The sequence below is a fragment of the Lolium perenne genome, chromosome 6 (genome assembly GCF_019359855.2).
Source record: "Lolium perenne isolate Kyuss_39 chromosome 6, Kyuss_2.0, whole genome shotgun sequence".
Classification (NCBI taxonomy): domain Eukaryota; kingdom Viridiplantae; phylum Streptophyta; class Magnoliopsida; order Poales; family Poaceae; genus Lolium; species Lolium perenne.
The window spans coordinates 99,034,946-99,056,052 of NC_067249.2; the positions used below are offsets into that span (position 1 = coordinate 99,034,946).

The 21,107-nt window shown below is 41.0% G+C and overlaps 1 long non-coding RNA gene across 1 annotated transcript in view; it reads right to left on the reverse strand.

Annotated features, from left to right (window-relative positions):
- LOC127307405 (uncharacterized) overlaps nucleotides 1–21,107 on the reverse strand; it is a 151,089-nt gene that overhangs the window by 100,871 nt on the left and 29,111 nt on the right. The window lies entirely within an intron of this gene.

Here is a 21,107-nt window from a genome sequence, read left to right on the forward strand (position 1 = left end):
TCAGTATGGAGTTTCTTCATGGGTTTCACTCCAATATGACCAAGACGACAGTGCCACATATAAGTAGACTTATCATTCAATTTAATTAGCTTAGCATCAATGTTATGTATATGTGTATCACTACTATCGAGATGTAACAGGAATAAGCCATTCTTTTCAGGTGCTCGACCATAAAAGATATTATTCATAAAAATAGAACAACCATTATTCTCAGACTTGAATGAATAACCGTCTTGCATTAAACAAGATCCAGATATAATGTTCATGCTCAACGCGGGTACAAAATAACAATTATTTAGGCTTAAAACTAATCCCGAAGGTAGATGTAGAGGAAGTGTGCCGACAGCGATCACATCGACTTTGGATCCGTTTCCAACGCGCATCGTCACTTCATCTTTCAGCAGTCTTCGTTTATTCTTTAGTTCCTGTTTCGAGTTACAAATATGAGCAACCGAACCAGTATCAAATACCCAGGTACTAGTACGAGAACCAGTGAGATAAACATCTATAACATGTATATCAGATATACCTTCTTTCTTCTTCTTGACAAGGCCGCTCTTCAGATCAGCCAGATACTTGGAGCAATTACGCTTCCAGTGTCCCTTCTCCTTGCAGTAATAGCACTCAGCATCAGGCTTAGGGCCGTTCTTAGGTTTTGTAGGAGGCGTGGCAGCTTTCTTGCCACCCTTCTTGAATTTTCCCTTAGACTTTCCCTGTTTCTTGAAACTGGTGGTCTTGTTGACCATCAACACTTGGTGCTCTTTCTTGATCTCAATCTCTGCAGCTTTTAGCATGCCAAAGAGTTCAGGTAACTCTTTGTTCATGTTCTGCATGTTGCAGTTCATCAGAAAGTTCTTGTAACTAGGTGGCAGTGATTGAAGGACACGATTAATCCCCAGTCTATTAGGAATCACTATTCCCAAGTCACTGAGTTTCTTCGCATGCCCGGTCATAACGAGCATGTGCTCACTAACGGAGCTGCCTTCTTCCATCATACAGCTGAAGAAGTGTTTCGATGCTTCATAGCATTCCACGGCCGCATGAGTCTCAAATATAGCTTTCAGCTCATTGACCAACTCATGAGGATCGTGGTGCTCAAAACGTTTTTGAAGATCGGCTTCCAGACTGCACAGGATGGCACACTGAACTTCAGAGTACCGAGCTTTCCGAGTCGCGTAAACATTCTTTACTTCATCGGTTTCAGTTTCTACAGGAGGGTCACCTAGCGGTGCATCAAGCACATATTGCAGATTTCCGCCAGCGAGGAAGATCCTCACATGACGGAACCAGTCGGTGAAGTTGCTACCGTTGCTCTTAAGCTTTTCTTTCTCTAGGAACTGGTTAAAAATGATTGGGGATGCCATATCTACAACATATATTTGCAATAGTTTAGACTAAGTTTATGACAAATTGAGTTCAAATTTTAATTCAACATAATTAAAAAATCTAGGTGAACTCCCACTCAAAACAATATCCCTCGAATTGTCTTAGTGATCACACGAACCAAATCCATCACACCTAAGTCCGATCATCACGAGACAAGATGTAATTTCAATGGCGAACACTCAAAGTGTTCATCATATCAATCATATGATTCATGCTCTACCTTTCGGTATCACGTGTTCCGAGACCATGTCTGTACATGCTAGGCTCGTCAAGGCCACCTTAGTATCCGCGTGTGCAAAACTGGATTGCACCCGTTGTATGCACTTGTTGATTCTATCACACCCGATCATCACGAGATGCTTCGAAACGACAAGTCTTGGCAATGGTGCTACTAAGGATGAACACTTTATTATCTTGAAATTTTAGTGAGGGATCATCTTATATTGCTACCGTCGCGATCTAAGCAAAATAAGATGCATAAAAGGATTAACATCACATGCAGTTCATATGTGATATGATATGGCCCTTTTGTCTTTGCGCCTTTGATCTTCATCTCCAAAGCACGGACATGATCTCCATCATCAACGGGCATGATCTCCATCATCGTCGGCGTAGCGTCAAGGTCCATGGCGCCGTCTTCATGGTTGTTCACCTCATGTAGAAACTATTACAACTACTTTGAAATACTACTCAACATGAAATTTAATGACAACCACAAGGCTCCTGCCGGTTGCCACAATACAATAATGATCATCTCATACATATTCATCATCACATTATGGCCATATCACATCACCAAACCCTGCAAAAACAAGTTAGACGTCTCTAATTTGGTTTGCATATTTTACGTGGTTTAGGGTTTTCGAGAGAGATCTAATCTACCTACGAACATGAACCACAACGGTGATACTAGTGTTGTCAATAGAAGAGTAAATTGAATCTTCACTATAGTAGGAGAGACAGACACCCGCAAAGCCTCTTATGCAATACAAGTTGCATGTCGAACAAGGAACAAGTCTCATGAACGCGGTCATGTAAAGTTAGTCTGAGCCGCTTCATCCCACTATGCCACAAAGATGCAAAGTACTCAAACTAAAGACAACAAAAGCATCAATGCCCACAAACCATTGTGTTCTACTCGTGCAACCATCTATGCATAGACCTGGCTCTGATACCAATGTAGGGATTCATTGCATAGAAAACAAAAAAATTCCTACCGCGAGAACGCAATCCAAGCCAAGATGCAATCTAGAAGACGGGAGCAACGAGGGGATGATCGAGACTCACCCTTGAAGATTTCCAAAGCCTATAAGAGTAGGCTCTTATTGCTGCGGTAGACGATCACTTGCCGCTTGCAAAAGCACATAGAAGATCTTGATCACGGTGCCACGATCGGGCAGCACCTCCGTACTCGGTCACACGTTCGGTGTTGATGAAGACGACGTCCTTCTCCCCGTTCCAGCGGGCAGCGGAAGTAGTAGCTCCTCCTTGAATCCGGCAGCACGACGGCGTGGTGGTGGTGGCGATGGAGAACTCCGAAGGAGCTTCGCTAAGCGTGCGGGAGAGGTGGAGGAGAGAGGGGGCGGCTAGGGTTTGGGAGAGGGGGTGGCCGGCCTCAAGGGGTGCGGCCAGCTTGTGGCTTTGTGGTGGTCGGCCCCCTCCCCTATGCCCCTCATTATATAGGTGGAACCCCAAGTGTTGGACTACAAGTCTTTGAATAAGACCCCAACACAAGAACCTTCCATGTAGTAGGGAAACCTACCTAAGGTGGGACTCCCACCTCAAGTGGGATTCCCCTCTTCCATGTGGGGGGGGGGTGGCCGGCCCCCTTAGGTGGAGTCCACCTTGGACTCCCCCCTCTAGGGTTGGCCGGCCATGGGGAGGTGGAGTCCCTCCGGGACTCCTCCTTCCTTAGTGATTCCTTCCGGACTTTTCTAGAACCTTCTAGAACCTTCCGTAAAATCACCGGATCATTTTCAAACTTATAAAATGACTTCCTATATATGAATCTTATTCTCTGGACCATTCCGGAACTCCTCGTGATGTCCGGGATCCCATCCGAGACTTCGAACAATACTTCGAACTCCATTCCATATTCAAGTTCTACCATTACAACATCAAACCTTAAGTGTGTCACCCTACGGTTCGCGAACTATGTGGACATAGGTGAGAACTCTCTCCGTCCAATAACCAATAGCGGGATCTGGAGATCCATAATGGCTCCCACATATTCAACGATGACTTTAGTGATCGAATGAACCATTCACATACGATACCAATTCCCTTTGTCACGCGATATTTTACTTGTTCGAGGTTTGACCATCGGTATCACTCTATACCTTGTTCAACCTCGTCTCCTGACAAGTACTCTTTACTCGTACCGTGGTATGTGGTCTCTTATGAACTTATTCATATGCTTGCAAGACATTAGACGACATTCCACCGAGAGGGCCCATAGTATATCTATCCGTCATCGGGATGGACAAATCCCACTGTTGATCCATATGCATCAACTCATACTTTCCAGATACTTAATCCCACCTTTATAACCACCCATTTATGCAGTGGCGTTTGATGTAATTGATGTCTACGGGTGCTTCTATTCTTGTAGACAGGTTTGGGCCTCCAAGAGCAGAGGTTTGTAGAATAGCAGCAAGTTTCCCTTAAGTGGATCACCCAAGGTTTATCGAACTCAGGGAGGAAGAGTTCAAAGATATCACTCTCAAGCAACCCTGCAATCACGATACAAGAAGTCTCTTGTGTCCCCAACACACCTAATACACTTGTCAGATGTATAGGTGCACTAGTTCGGCGAAGAGATAGTGAAATACAAGTAATATGGATGTATATGAGTGGTAATAGCAATATGAATTAAATATGGCAACGAGTAAACATGCAACAAAACAGTAAACAAACGGAGATTCGATGCTTGGAAGCAAGGCCTAGGGATCCTGCTTTCACTAGTGGACACTCTCAACAATGATCACATAATAGAACTACTCTACATTCTCTTGTTGGATGATGAACACCAAAATTGTGTAGGATTACACGAACCCTCAATGCCGGAGTTAACAAGCTCCACAATATTCAATGTTCATATTTAAATAACCTTAGAGTGCAAGATAGATCAACACAATTACACCGAGAACTAACATAGGATGCACACTGTCACCATCCCACTATGAAGGAGGCATAGATCACATCAATACTATCATAGCAATAATTAACTTCATAATCTACAAGAGATTACAATCATAACCTACGCCAAGTACTACACGATGCACACACTGTCACCATTACACCGTGGAGGAGGAATAGACTACTTCAATAACATCACTAGAGTAGCACATAGATGATATTCAACTAGATCACATAAAGAGAGAGATGAACCACATAGCTACAGCGGAGCCCTCAGCCCCGGGGGTGAATTACTCCCTCCTCATCATGGAGACAGCGATGGCGGTGAAGATGGCGGTGGAGACGGCGGTGGAGATGACTCTGGGGGCAATTCCCCGTCCCGGCGGTGTGCCGGAACAGAGACTTCTGTCCCCCGAATTGAAGTTTCGCGATGGCGGCGGCTCTGGATGGTTTTCTCTAGTTTCGTGGTTTTTCCGTATCGAAGATTTAGGTCAGGGACCTTTAAATAGGCGAAGAGGCGGAGTCGGAGGGTCGACGAGGCGGTGACACAACAGGGGGGTGCGGTCCACACCCTGGCCGCGCCAGCCTGGTGTGTGGGCCCCCAGGGCTCCCCTCTGGTGGCTCTCGGGTGTTCTGGAAGCTTCGTGGGATTCTAAGACTCTAGGCGTTGATTTCGTCCAATTCCGAGAATATTTCCTTACTAGGATTTCTGAAACCAAAAACAGCAGAAAACAGGAACTGGCACTTCGGCATCTCGTCAATAGGTTAGTTCCGGAAAACGCATAAAATCATCATAAAGTGTGAACAAAACATGTAAGTATTGTCATAAAACAAGCATGGAACATAAGAAATTATAGATACGTTGGAGACGTATCAGCATCCCCAAGCTTAGTTCCTACTCGTCCCCGAGTAGGTAAACGATAACAAAGATAATTTCTGTAGTGACATGCTACCAACATAATCTTGATCATACTATTTTAAAGCATATGAAATGAATGCAGCGATTCAAAGCAATGTTAATGCAATGAGTAAACAATTGAATCATATAGCAAAGACTTTTCATGAATAGTACTTTCAAGACAAGCATCAATAAGTCTTGCATAAGAGTTAACTCATAAAGCAATAATTCAAAGTAAAGGCATTGAAGCAACACAAAGGAAGATTAAGTTTCAGCGGTTGCTTTCAACTTGTAACATGTATATCTCATGGATATTATCAACATAAAGTAATATAACAAGTGCAATATGCAAGTATGTAGGAATCAATGCACAGTTCACACAAGTGTTTGCTTCTTGAGATGAAGAGAAATAGGTGAACTGACTCAACATAAAAGTAAAAGAAAGGCCCTTCGCAAAGGGAAGCATTGATTGCTATATTTGTGCTAGAGCTTTGGTTTTGAAAACATATAGGGAGCATAAAAGTCAAGTTTTGAGAGGTGTTTGTTGTTGTCAACGAATGGTAGTGGGCACTCTAACCCCCTTGCCAGACAAACCTTCAAAGAGCGGCTCCCATGAAACATTTTTATTTTTGGGTGGCACTCCTTCCAACATTGCTTTCACAAACCATGGCTAACCGAATCCTCGGGTGCCCGCCAACAATCTCATACCATGAAGGAGTGCCTTTTTATTTTAGTTTTATTATGATGACACTCCTCCCCACCTTTGCTTTCTCAAGCCATGGCTAACCGAATCCTCGGGTGCCGTCCAACAATCACATACCATGGAGGAGTGTCTATTTTTGTAACATTATCATGGTTAATTAACTTGGGACTGGGAATCCCATTGCCAGCTCTTTTTGCAAAATTATTGGATAAGCGGATGAAGCCACTAGTCCATTGGTGAAAGTTGCCCAACAAGATTGAAAGATAAACACCACATACTTCCTCATGAGCTATAAAACATTGACACAAATCAGAGGTGATAAATTTTGAATTGTTTAAAGGTAGAACTCAAGCAATTTACTTTGGAATGGCGGAGAAATACCATGTAGTAGGTAGGTATGGTGGACACAAATGGCATAGTGGTTGGCTCAAGGATTTTTGGATGCATGAGAAGTATTCCCTCTCGATACAAGGCTTAGGCTAGCAAGGTTATTTGAAACAAACACAAGTATGAAGCGGTACAGCAAAACTTACATAAAAGACATATTGTAAACATTATAAGACTCTACACTGTCTTCCTTGTTGTTCAAACCCTTACTAGAAAATATCTAGACTTTAGAGAGACCAATCATGCAAACCAAATTTTAGCAAGCTCTATGTATTTCTTCACTAATAGGTGTGAAGTATATGATGCAAGAGCTTAAACATGAGCACAACAATTGCCAAGTATCAAATTATTCAAGACATTCTACCAATTACTACATGTAGCATTTCCCGTTTCCAACCATATAACAATTTAACGAAGCAGTTTCAACCTTCGCCATGAACATTAAAAGATAAGAACACATGTGTTCATATGAACCAGCGGAGCATGTCTCTCTCCCACACAAGCATTTATTCAAACAAAAACAAAAATGAAAACAAACAGACGCTCCAAGTAAAGTACATAAGATGTGACCGAATAAAAATATAGTTTCAAGAGAAGTGACCTGATAATTTGTCGATGAAGAAGGGGATGCCTTGGGCATCCCCAAGCTTAGATGCTTGAGTCTTCTTGAAATATGCAGGGATGAAACACCGGGGCATCCCCAAGCTTAGGCTTTTCACTCTTCTTGATCACATTGTATCATCTCCCTCTCTTGATCCTTGAAAACTTCCTCCACACCAAACTCAAAACAACTCATTAGAGGGTTAGTGCACAATCAAAATTCACATGTTCAGAGGTGACACAATCATCCTTAACACTTCTGGACATTGCACAAAGCTTCTGAAAGTTAATGGAACAAAGAAATCCATTCAACACAGCAAAAGAGGCAATGCGAAATAAAAGGCAGAATCTGTCAAAAACAGAACAGTCTGTAAAGACGAATTTTTACGAAGCACCAGACTTGCTCAAATGAAAATGCTCAAATTGAATGAAAGTTGCGTACATATCTGAGGATCACTCACGTAAATTGGCAGAATTTTCTGAGTTACCTACAGAGAATTCAACCCAGATTCGTGACAGCAAGAAATCTGTTTCTGCGCAGTAATCCAAATCTAGTATGAACCTTACTATCAAAGACTTTACTTGGCACAACAATGTAATAAAATAAAGATAAGGAGAGGTTGCTACAGTAGTAACAACTTCCAAGACATAAATATAAAACAAAATTATTGTAGCAAAATAAACACATGGGTTATCTCCCAAGAAGTTCTTTTTTATAGCCATTAAGATGGGCTCAGCAGTTTTAATGATGCACTCGCAAGAAATAGTATTTGAAGCAAAAGAGAGCATCAAGAAGCAAGTATGAAACAAATTTAAGCCAAACATGCTTCCTATGCATAGGAGTTTTGTAAATAAACAAGTTCATGAAGAACAAAGTAACAAGCATAGGAAGATAGAACAAGTGTAGCTTCAAGAATTTCAGCACATAGAGAGGCATTTTAGTAACATGAAAATTTCTACAACCATATTTTCCTCTCTCATAATAACTTTCAGTAGCAACATGAGCAAACTCAACAATATAACTATCACATAAAGCATTCTTATCATGAGTCTCATGCATAAAATTATTACTACTCCCAACATAAGCATAGTCATTCTTATTAATTGTAGTGGAAGCAAATTCAACAAAGTTGCTATCATTATTATTCTCATCATCAAATATAGGAGGAATATTGTAATCATAATCAAATTCATCCTCCATAACAGGCGGCACCAAAAGAATACTATCATTATAATCATCATAAATAGGAGGCAAAGTATCATCAAAGAAAATTTTCTCCTCAATGCTTGGGGGACTAAAAAGATCATGCTCATCAAAACCAGCTTCCCCAAGCTTAGAATTTTCCATATCATTAGCAACAATGGTGTTCAAAGTGATCATACTAATATGTTCCATGGGTTTTTTAATTTTCACATCAAACCATCCATGTCTTAACTCAGGAAAAAGAATAAAAAGCTCCATGTTGCTTTCCATTATGCCAAACTAGTGTAAAACAAGAAACAAAAAGATGCATGTCAACACCCAGATTTTTAAGTCCAGATGCCTATTATGCCATTCCTCGCAATCCCAGGAATATTGTTTTTGCGAGACATAATAGATTGATATCACAACACATCATTCATTACAACACATAATCGTCTTACAAAATAAAGGATCACATGATCCAGTCTCATTACAATAATAGAAGTTCTAACGATTCATTACATAACACATAGCGGAAGCGAAAGTAGCGTAGTAGTAGTCCATATATTCCACAGGCAACTGTTGACGTCAGGAGTGATCCTAGTTGTCGTAGACGTCCTGCTGTCCTTCTTCCGGGTTCTGGTACTCGTCTTCATAGTCTGGCCATTTGAATAGCCAGGGACACAGCCATGAGTACTTTAAAGTACTTGCAAACTAATACTAAGGTAAACACTATCAACTATAGTAAAGGGGGTTCTAAGCTCTAGTTTCATTTGCATAAAGCCAGTTTTATTTCATAAGCACTTTTAATAATCAAAGCCTCTTCAATTAACTAACTCAAGTGGGAACATTAGTGTCATTCCCACAACTCAGTTGTGATTCAAAGTCAAAGTCACCTTTCAATTCAAATCCCAAGTCACCATTCATATTTTTAGAAAAGTTCTGATGACGGAACAGTATGGCCTTTCCAACTGTCCATAACCGCGGACGCGGCTATTCGAATAGGTTTAACTCTGCAGAGGTTGTACACTTGTGCCACAACAATTGCAATAGTTCATCAGGGGTAACTGGCCCTGATTTATCGTACGCAGTACGCGAACTACCAATCCTAACCTTTCATTTACATACTCTAGTATAGGCACCTCTCCCCATGAGCTTAGACTCCCAGTGAAGACACGCGGTCAGCCTGGGAACTGCACAGGGCTTGGGCCGGACATTCACCTCATTTCACGTCATTTCACATCATTCCTTTTGTAGAGGCAGCCTCCAGCATAACCCCGATGACGCTTGTTCAGAGGGAACCCATACTAAAATACATAAGTTTCCAGCTAAGCCTTACCCAGATTCAGGTATTGTGGGGGTACTTGTAAAATTGGAATGGTATCGCATCCGAACCCAACCATCAGTTTTTGTACAATTCACCAAGTCATTCACCAGTCATATTCACCTTCAAAATCTCTCAATAGAATGACTCATCATTCCAAGGTTTTCAAAGTCATTTCAATTCACAAGTTCCCAAATAGAGTAGTCACTTTTAATATTGAGCACTAGCAACTAGTTATGAGGGGTGCTAAGTATCTTGGAGCTTGCTAGGCTAAGTGTGATATCCTTGTACTACTCTATAACTCAACCAAGTGAATCATAAATCTAAAAGTAACTTTGATAAACAAAAATCAAGTAAAGCTTGTAAAGTAAAAACTTGGGATAGGTTCATAAAGTAAAAATGTAATGGTGCCTTGCTCTTGTGGAGCTTTGCACTTGGCAAGAATATAAACTTGCAACCAAAATAGTTTGCATTAGTCTAGCTTGCATTGGTAATAGCTTGCCTTGGTTGGTGATGTGATCAAAGTTCTCTTGCTCTTCCTCTTGGTAGAAGACCTCTTCCTCTTGATAGTCTCCGGTACTAGCGTCTATAAACGAATACGAGGATACAATCACCAAACAACACTTAAGTATTCTTAAGTAGCTTTAATGGCTCACACAATTGATCTAGCATCACTACTTAACATTTATTCACAAATTATGCTAGGGTTTCCTTATTTAATATTAAGAAAATAATTTCCTATCATTGAAAGTTGGAATTAGGGTTTCTCTTTGGTTTGGAGAAATAATTTCCTCTCATTGAATCTTATTAAGATTTAATCTTCTCAAATAACCAGGGATGATCAAATGTTGACCAAGGTCAACACTTCACACTTATTATTTGAGGAAAGTGATTTGAATGAGATTCATCACCTCATGTGATTTAAATAACCATTGCAATTTAAATACTACTATGTGTTAAATTCTACAAGTGAGCAAGTATGAGCCTAAGCAATTAAAGGTCAACACATTACTTCATATCACTTGAGAAAATGATTTAAATGAGGTGCTACACCTCATAGATTTAAATTCCTAAAATTTGAAATAGTTTAAATGGACTAGTATTGACTACATAGCCAATATTTTGCTTCTAGCCCATGATCATGTAAAGAACCCATATCATATTTTTACATAGTAAATTAGAGTTTGTTAAATGTGAATTATTTCAATTGTATTCACTTCAAAATTCAAAATGGTTGATTTTTAATAATTATTCTAAGTCAGAAAAGTCCATGTCTTGTTTATTTTGCTACTTTAATTCTACAACAGATATTGTTTTGAATCCAGTGGCATTGGATAGATAATTTCACAGGCTTTCCAACCATATGAAATTCACTAAAAATAGCCAAGTATATTTGGAGATATTTGATTTCTAGCAAAGCATCTGATAGCAATTTAACTGAAAAAGAATTAAACGAAATTCGAAATCAAACGAGGGCGGGAATGGAGTTGGGGCGGCCCAGCTGCGGCCTGGGCCATGCATGCATGGCGCATACACGTTGGGTGCAGGCGGGCCACGCGGCGCGTCGGATCGGGATCCGACGGCGCTGGGCCGTCGTCTTCCTCCCGACGCAGCTAGCTTGCGGGAGCGATTTCTCTCACCTCGAAGCTCGGATTGAGGCGTGGTTAGGTGCGTTGGAAAGGTATTTTCAAGGGCTACAACTTTGGTGTAGGGCTCGGTGGCTATGGTGATGAAAAACTGGGTGGTTTTTGAGGGATGCCGCCGGTGAGCTTTTGCTCCGGTGAGCTGTGAGGAGGGCGAGAGGGAGGCGCTAGGAGAAGGAAAGGGATGCTGCTGGGTGCTGTGAGGCTGTCCAAGGCGAGGGGCGGGGTTTATATAGGCTTCAGAGAAGGAGGAGGACAAGTGGTGGCATGGTGAGGTCTACATCAATGGCATGGGCTTGGCATGGTCCTCTTTGCATCATTTTCTTGGTCTATGAGTGCTGCAAGCTTGGTTGAGGTGTGATGATGGTATTTGACACAGGGTGCAAGGTGGGAGAGAGCTAGAGGTGTGCACCATTGATTGAAGTGAAAAGCATATGTGGTACATGGAAATGAGTGGCATGCTTGAGGTGGTGATCATGGCCAAGGTGGTGTCACTTCATTGAGGTGCTTTCAGAGTACAATGGTGTACTATCAATGATGGAAAGAGAGAGAGAGAGAAAAAAAGTGAGAAAGTGATGATTAAAGTGAATTGTACCCCCTTTTCACTTTATGTGTACTTCTCATCTCCAAAGCAATGACCTCCCTTGTGTGTAATTTTGGACAAATGGCTGCATGGTTGTGTTCTAAATGATGTTGGGCAACAATGTGTGGCATTGGTTTGAAATTTGGAGAGGTTTTGTGAAAATTCAAATAGTGGAGGGAATCTATATTTGTTTCAAGGTGGCATCTTGGCTTGAATAATTAGAGCAATGGTCAAAGCTTTGGTCAAAGTGGTCAACACGAAAAATGTTCATCTTGATGAGGTCTTGGATGAGGTGCAAAGAGTTGGCAGGGTTTGGTTTAAGAATCTCTTAATAGAAGAGCTCAAAGTGGGTAAGATAATATAAAATGGTCAAATGACCATTATCATATATAAGTTGCATTTGAATTCTTATTTGCTTTGATTTGGGTTTCTTTGATTCAAATGGATGTGTTATTGATATATAAGTGTTTCACAAGCAAAGGCACAAGCTAAGGTGGCCTTGATTGAAGATTTGCAAAATTGGCTAAGTGTGTATGTGAGTGAAAATGGGATTTTCTCACTATTTGATTTCTCTCTATTTGATTTGATTTTTCTTGACTCTAATGTGATTCTTATTAGTTTAGGAACATTTCCCAACCATTGAAACCATTCCAAAAGTTCTAGCTCAAAGATTTGCAAAAATGGCCATAACACATAAGAGGTGATGTGTCAATTTTTCTTATTCTTGTAATTGGTTTCCCTTGCTTTACTTGGGCAAGGTTGAGGGTCAATTTAGGGTTAGATTAGGTTTAGAGATGGTTTCACATCATTTGGGTAAGGTTTAAAGGCATAGAACAAGAATTGGGTATTATGGCTATGTGTCACATATGCCTCTATGCATATGTGGCATTTGAGTTTTAATTTGACTTGGCTTGACCCAATTGGTGTGGTTGAGGGTTGAAATGGTATATAGGAGTGATCCATCCATTCACAACATGTCTTAGGGTCAAGATTCTTAATTTCACAAATTTTCTCTCTTACTCTCATATGCCTCTATGGCATTTTTAGTTTCTTTTTATTTTCTTTTGTTTCACTTTAGATTTGGTTTGATAAGTACTAGGTAAGGTGTATGAAGGTTTTCCAAACCTCTAAACAAAGTAGAAAGTTCTAGGGTAAAGATTTATAAATATAGCCATAGGCACATATGCCTTTTTCTTATTTAATTTCCTTTTATTTTATTTTACTAGGATGATGAAAAGAGGGGTGAGGTTTAGGGTTTAAGATCATTTCAAAATACTTTAACAAGCAATCATGGCAATAGAACAAGGATTAAGCAAGATCACTATGCATCAAACTTAATTTAATAAAAGTTTTTGTTGGTTCCAAAATTTGGAACTTGGGAAATTCATTTGTTTTGTTTTGAATTTTTGGGATGTTAAAATGCAATTGCAGGATCTAAAGGAAATAGCTTCGAGTACTTACAACGGCGCCGGAAAATAGCTTAGTAGCCGAGATCCGGAGTGTGAGTACCTTTTACCTTTCCTCCCCGGCAACGGCGCCAGAAAATACTTGATGCTGTCCAGGACTGGCGCGCTGTTGACGAGGGAGGAAATGGTGTAGCTTTCCTTCGTTCCCCGGCAACGGCGCCAGAAAAGTGCTTGATGTCTACGGGTGCTTCTATTCTTGTAGACAGTGTTGGGCCTCCAAGAGCAGAGGTTTGTAGAACAGCATCAAGTTTCCCTTAAGTGGATCACCCAAGGTTTATCGAACTCAGGGAGGAAGAGGTCAAAGATATCCCTCTCAAGCAACCCTGCAATCACGATACAAGAAGTCTCTTGTGTCCCCAACACACCTAATACACTTGTCAGATGTATAGGTGCACTAGTTCAGCGAAGAGATAGTGAAATACAAGTAATATGGATGTGTATGAGTGGTAATAGCACTATGAAATAGATATGGCAGCGAGTAAACATGCAACAAAACAGTAAACAAACGGAGATTCGATGCTTGGGAGCAAGGCCTAGGGATCCTGCTTTCACTAGTGGACACTCTCAACAATGATCACATAATAGAACTACTCTACACTCTCTTGTTGGATGATGAACACCACTAATTGTGTAGGATTGCACGAACCCTCAATGTCGGAGTTAACAAGCTCCACAATATTCAATGTTCATATTTAAATAACCTTAGAGTGCAAGATAGATCAACACAATTACACCGAGAACTAACATAGCATGCACAATGTCACCATCACACTATGAAGGAGGCATAGATCACATCAATACTATCATAGCAATAATTAACTTCATAATCTACAAGAGAGATTACAATCATAACCTACGCCAAGTACTACACAATGCACACACTGTCACCATTACACCGTGGAGGAGGAATAGACTACTTTCATAAGATCACTAGAGTAGCACATAGATGATATTCAACTAGATCACATAAAGAGAGAGATGAACCACATAGCTACAGCGGAGCCCTCAGCCCCGGGGGTGAATTACTCCCTCCTCATCATGGAGACAGCGATGGCGGTGAAGATGGCGGTGGAGACGGCGGTGGAGATGACTCCGGGGGCAATTCCCCGTCCTGGCGGCGTGCCGGAACAGAGACTTCTGTCCCCCGAATTGGAGTTTCGCGATGGCGGCGGCTCTGGATGGTTTTCTCTGGTTTCGTGGTTTTTCCGTATCGAAGATTTAGGTCAGGGACCTTTAAATAGGCGAAGAGGCGGAGTCGAAGGGTCGACGAGGCGGTTACACAACAGGGGGGCGCGGCCCACACCCTGGCCGCGCCAGCCTGGTGTGTGGGGCCCCCAGGGCTCCCCTCTGGTGGCTCTCGGGTGTTCTGGAAGCTTCGTGGGATTCTAAGACTCTGGGCGTTGATTTCGTCCAATTCCGAGAATATTTCCTTACTAGGATTTCTGAAACCAAAAACAGCAGAAAACAGGAACTAGCACTTCGGCATCTCGTCAATAGGTTAGTTCCGGAAAACGCATAAAATCATCATAAAGTGTGAACAAAACATGTAAGTATTGTCATAAAACAAGCATGGAACATAAGAAATTATAGATACGTTGGAGACGTATCAGTAATCACAGTACCTTTCCGGTATAAGTGATTTACATGATCTCATGGTCATAAGGAGTAGGTAACTATGTATCGAAAGCTTATAGCAAATAACTTATTGACGTGATCTTATGCTACGCTTAATTGGGTGTGTCCATTACATCATTCATACAATGATATAACCTTGTTATTAATAACATCCAATGTTTATGATTATGAAACTAATCATCCATTAATCAACAAGCTAGTTAAGAGGCATACTAGGGACTCTTTGTTGTTTACATATCACACATGTATCAATGTTTCGGTTAATACAATTATACCATGGTATATAAACATTTATCATAAACATAAAGATATATAATAACCACTTTTATTATTGCCTCTTGGGCATATCTCCAACAGTTGGGTCAGTGACCTCTGCGTGTAATAGCTTGGATCTTACTCTGTTAAGAGTTGTAATATATTCTTTTGAGTCGTAGAGTCACTGTTGTGTTACCGATTCTCTCACTGTAGTCTCTTGAGCTCAAGGTTAGGCTTATGTCGGACGAAGATCTGGTATTTGTCTAATCCTGATCCCAGGGTGCCACAGGTTTTGGTATCAGAGCAGGACTGCCTGCAGGAAACTCTTGTTCACTGGTCGATGTTGAGTCTAGTGGTTGCGAAAACTATTTTGAAGCTAAAGATTATTTGCAAAACTCTAAATAGGATTCTTTTTAATCCTTACCTGGTGTCATCTTACCTGGTTTTGATTGGAAAAAGGTTTCTCTTCTTTCCTATCAATTCAAATCTCTAGGATACACGGGTTTGGGTTATTTTTCTCAAGTACTCCGTATATGGTTGCTTGTCTTAGAGTTTTCAGAATGCCTCAGTTCATCTGAAGTATTGTTCCTTTATTCTTGCTTCGGGTGCTTAGCATCCAATTGTTTGCCTTTATTCGATGGTGGTGGTATGTCATCTTTGCATTCCATCTTCATGGTTTGTGAGTCGGTTAGTAGTGTGTATATTTTGTATGCTTGTTTAACTACTATGATCGATACGACGATATATCTTCATATCACATGTCTTGTTCTCTAGCATGCTCATTGTATTTAGTACATGCTTTCCTCCTATTGAATCATGTCAACACCCGGATTTTTAAGTCCAGATGCCTATTATGCCATTCATCGCAATCCCAGGAATATTGTTTTTGCGAGACATAATAGATTGATATCACAGAACATCATTCATTACAACATCATAATTGTCTTACAACAAAGGATCACATGATCCAGTCTCATTACAGTAGTAGATGATCTATTGATCAATTACAAAACACATAGCGGAAGCGAAGTAGCGTAGTATTAGTCCATCTATTTCACAGGCAACTGTTGACGTCAGGAGTGATCCTAGTTGTCGTAGACGTCCTGCTGTCCTTCTTCCGGGTTCTGGTACTCCTCTTCATAGTCTGGCCATTTGAATAGCCAGGGACACAGCCATGAGTACTTTAAAGTACTCGCAAACTAATACTAAGGTAAAAGTTATCAACTATAGTAAGGGGGTTCTAAGCTCTAGTTTCATTTGCATAAAGCCAGTTTTAGTTCATAAGCACTTTAGTAAACAAAACCTCTTCATTTGCCTAACTTACTCAAGTGGGAACATTAGTGTCATTCCCACAACTCAGTTGTGATTCAAAGTCAAAGTCACCTTTCAATTCAAGTCACCATTCACCATTCATATTTTTAGAAAAGTTCTGATGACGGAATGGTATCGCATCCGAACCCAATGTAGAGGCAGCCTCCAGCATAACCCCGATGACGCTTGTTTTAGAGGGAACCCATACTAAGACACATAAATTTCCAGCTAAGCCTTACCCAGATTCAGGTATTGTGGGGGTACTTGTAAAATTGGAATGGTATCGCATCCGAACCCAACCATCAGTTTTGGTAAAATTCACCAAGTCATTCACAAGTCATATTCACCTTCAAAATCTTTCAATAGAATGACTCATCATTCCAAGGTTTTCAAAGTCATTTCATTTCACGAGTTCCCAACTAGAGTAGTCACTTTTAATGTTTAGCACTAGCAACTAGTTATGAGGGGTGCTAAAATATCTTGGAGCTTTCTAGGCTAAGTGTGATGCTCTTGTACTACTCCATAACTAAACCAAGTGAATCATAAATCAAAAAGTAACTTTGCTAAATAAAATTCAATAAAGCTTGTAAAGTAAAAACTTGGGATAGGACCACTAGACATAAAGTAAAATGTAATGGTGCCTTGCTCTTGTATAGCTTTGCACAAGTCTAGCTTGCATTGGTAATAGCTTGCCTTGGTTGGGGTAGTGATCAAGGTTCCCTTCTTCTTCTTGGTAGAAATCCTCCTCCTCTTGATAGTCTCCGGTACTAGCGTCTATAAACGAATACGAGGATACAAACACCAAATCAATACTTAAAGAACCTAACTAGCCTTAATGGCTCACTCAAGATGATCTAGCACCATCATCTACCTTACTCAACATTTGACTAGGGTTTCTTCTTTAGTGTTTAGAAAACAACTCCTCTTAGTGACTTAGGGTTTTCTCTTTGGTTCTTTGGGGAAATAATTTCCTCTCATTGAATCTTGTTAAGATTTAATCTTCTCAAATAACAAGGTATGATCACATGTTGACCAAGGTCAACACTTCACACTTATTATTTGAGAAACATGATTTAAATGAGGTTCCATACCTCATGCAATTTAATACTAACATGGTAGTGATTTAATGTCACCAAATAACTCAATATGAGATTATATAACCATGGTCACTACCTCATGTTGAACTACTTGAGACCAAGATTTAAATGAGAAGAATACCTCTCATATGATTTAACACATAGTTGTAACTAACTTAAATACTATTATTGAGGTGCTTTAATATTCTCAAGAAGAATCCTATGGGGTCATGAAGACTAATGTCATCACCTCACATTGAATCACTTGGAATAATGATTTAAATGAGATGCTATACCTCATATAATTTAAATACTATTTTTGAAATGGTTTGAATGGGCTAGTTACTGACTACATAGTCAATATTTTGCTTCTAGCCCATGATCATACACAGTACCTATATCATATTTTTACATAAACAATTAGAGTTGGTGAAGTGTGAATTATGAGAGGTGGAATCACCTCAAAATTCAAAAGGGTTGATTTTTAATATTTATTTGAAAACTGAAAAGTATCTGATTTGTTATTTTTTCTATTCAAAATCTATACAAGCTATTAGGTTGAAACCAGTGGGGTTAGTTAGATAATTTCATAAGCTTTCTAGAACATTTTGAGTCACAAGATTTGGATTTGTAGATTTGAAACTATTTAAATTCTAGCACTGCACCAGTATGCAATTTAAAGGAAAAAGAATAAAACGAAAATAAAATTCAAACTGAGGGCGGGAACGCAGTTGGGCCGGCCCAGCTGCTGCCCGGGCCTGGCGTGCATGACGCATGCACGTCGGGCTCGCGCAGGGCGTGCAGATCGTCGGATGACGATCCGACGGAGCTGGGCCATCGTCTTCCTCCCGACACTGCAGGCTTGCGGGGGCGATTTCTCTCACCTCGGAGCTCGGATTGAGGCGTGGTTAGGTGCGTTGGAAAGGTCTTTTCAAGGGCTACAACTTTGGTGTAGGTATCGGTGGCTATGGTGATGAAAATCTGGGAGGTTTTTGAGGGATGCCGCCGGTGGCCGTGGCGAGCTTGTGGACGCCGGTGAGCTCTGAGGAGAGCGGGAGGGAGGTGCTAGGGGGGAGAGAGGGAGGCTGCTGAGTTGTGTGGTGATGTCCAGGGAGCGGAGGGGGTTTATATAGCGGCCAGAGACGGGAACGCGACAGGGCCGGCATGGTGGCCATGTCGTCGGGTCCGTCATGTGCAGGGCTCGCTGGCACGGGGGCTGCGTCATCTAGGTAGGTACTGGGTAGAGGGTGACGCGTGCGGAGTGGATAGCCCGCAGGCGTCGTGTGCAGTGCGCACGAGGACATGGCCGACGTCGGCATTCCCACGTCATGGCGTCATCCTGGCGCGGGAGAGGGTCAACGGTCGTGTCTAGTAGGTGTTCTGAGGTGAGAGGAGGTGGGTGGCGCAGGGAGACACGATGGTTTGCAGTGTTCACTCGGGGAGGTGGTGGTGTCCACGGTTTGGTGATCAAGTGACATGGCATGATGTGTTTTGGTCCATCACTTGCTCTCCTTGTCCCATGGTCATGTCTAGCAGGTGTCTAGGGTCTAGGGTAATGTAGATGACATGGTGAGAGAGAGGGAAAAGAGCCAGGTGTAGGTGGTGACATGGTGGTGATCATGTGAGTGGCATGGTGTGGCATTGGGTGGTGCAAGTGGGTTTTTGGGGTCAACTATGGTATGTTGGTGTTCAGAGGAGTGAGATGAGTCATCTTGACAAGGTGAGGGTGACCAGAGAGGGAGAAAGACAAGGGTTGGCATGGTGATGTCATTTGGAGTGGCATGGTATGGCATTGGTTCTTTGTGCGAATTTTTCTTGTGTATCATGGTGCTGCAAGATTAAGTGAGGTGAGGTGAGTCTATTAGACATGGTGGGCAAGGTGAGAGGGGTCTAGGGTGTGCACATATATTATTTGTCAAAGTGTATGTGACACATGACATGATTTTGGGGCATGGTGTTGATGTGAGGTGACCATGCACACTAGGTGAGGTCAAGAGGGAGATCCAGGACATGGTTGGGCAGGGCTGAGGTGAAGGGAGAGAGAGGTCATGTGATGGAGGGTGGTTGAAATAGTGGTTGTACCTCTATGTACTTAAATTGGTTATTTGCTAAGGTCTCATGTGTGATGACTTTTGACCAAAATTCTGCATAGATGTGTTCTAAATAATATTTGGCATCTATTGGTGGTATTGGTTTGAGTTTTGGAGGTGGTTTGTGAAAGTCCTAAATTTTGAGGGAATCTAGAATCTGTTTCAACATAGCATCTTGGCTTGACTATTTTGAGCAATGGTCAATGATCTGGTCAAAGTGGTCAACATAAAAGTTGCTCATCTTGATGAGGTCTTGGATGAGGTACAAAGAGTTGGCAGGGTTTGGTTTGAGAATCTCTTACTAAAAGGGCTCAAAGTGGGTAAGATAATATAAAGTGACAATTTGACCAATATCACATGTATGTTGAATTTGAATTTTTCATTGATTTGATTTGTGTTTCTTTGGTGCAAAATGGTTTGTTTTTGATATATGAGGGTTTCACAAGCAATGGCACAAGCCATGGTGGCCTTGGTTAAAGATTTGAAAAGTGGGCCAAAGTGTATGTGAGTGAAAAATGGAATTTTCTCACCATTTCATTTCTCTCTATTTGATTTGATTTTTCTTGACTCCAAAGTGATTCTTATTAGGTTAGGAACAATTTCAAACCATTGAAACCATTCCAAAAGGTCTAGCTCAAAGATTTGCAAAAATGGCCATAAACCCATAAGAGGTGAAATTCCATTTTTTCTTATTTTCCTCTTTTATTCCCCTTGCTTTACTTGGGCATGGTTGAGGGTCTATTTAGTGTGAGATTAGGTTTAGAGATGGTTTCACACCATTTGGGTAAGGTATAATGGCATAGGTCAAGGTTTGGGAAAATTTTGCTATTTGCTCACATATGCCTCTTTGGCATTTTTAATTTCTTTTTAAAATCCTTTGTTTCACCTTGGATTGGGTTTGATTAGTACTAGGTAAGGTTTATGATGGTTTTCTAATCCTCTAAACAAAGTAGAAAGGCCTAGGGTAAAGTTTTGCAAAAGTAGCCATATGCACAAATGCCTTTTTCTTATTTAAATTCTTTTTATTTGGTTTTAACTTGGATGGTCAAAAGAGGGGTGAGGTTTAGGGTTTAAGATCATTTCAAAATACTTTAACAATCACTCATGGAAATATCACAAGAATTAAGCAAGGTCACCATGTATCAAACTTAATTTAATAAAAGTTTTTGTTGGTTCCAAAATTTGGAAATAGGGAAATTCATTTTATTTGTTTGAATTTTTTTTGGGATGTTACAAATCCTCCCGGTGAATATGTGTCTCATGGGTTTTGTTTTCTCCTCAGTATGTCAGGCGGTACTAGAAGTGGTGCTGGCCGTGCTCGTGGCCATGGTAATAACCGTGGAGATGGACACGAGGAGAATGCTGACCTTCCTCATCCTCCTTCTATGGTCCAACTTATGGCCATGTATGAAGCCAATCGTGCAGACAA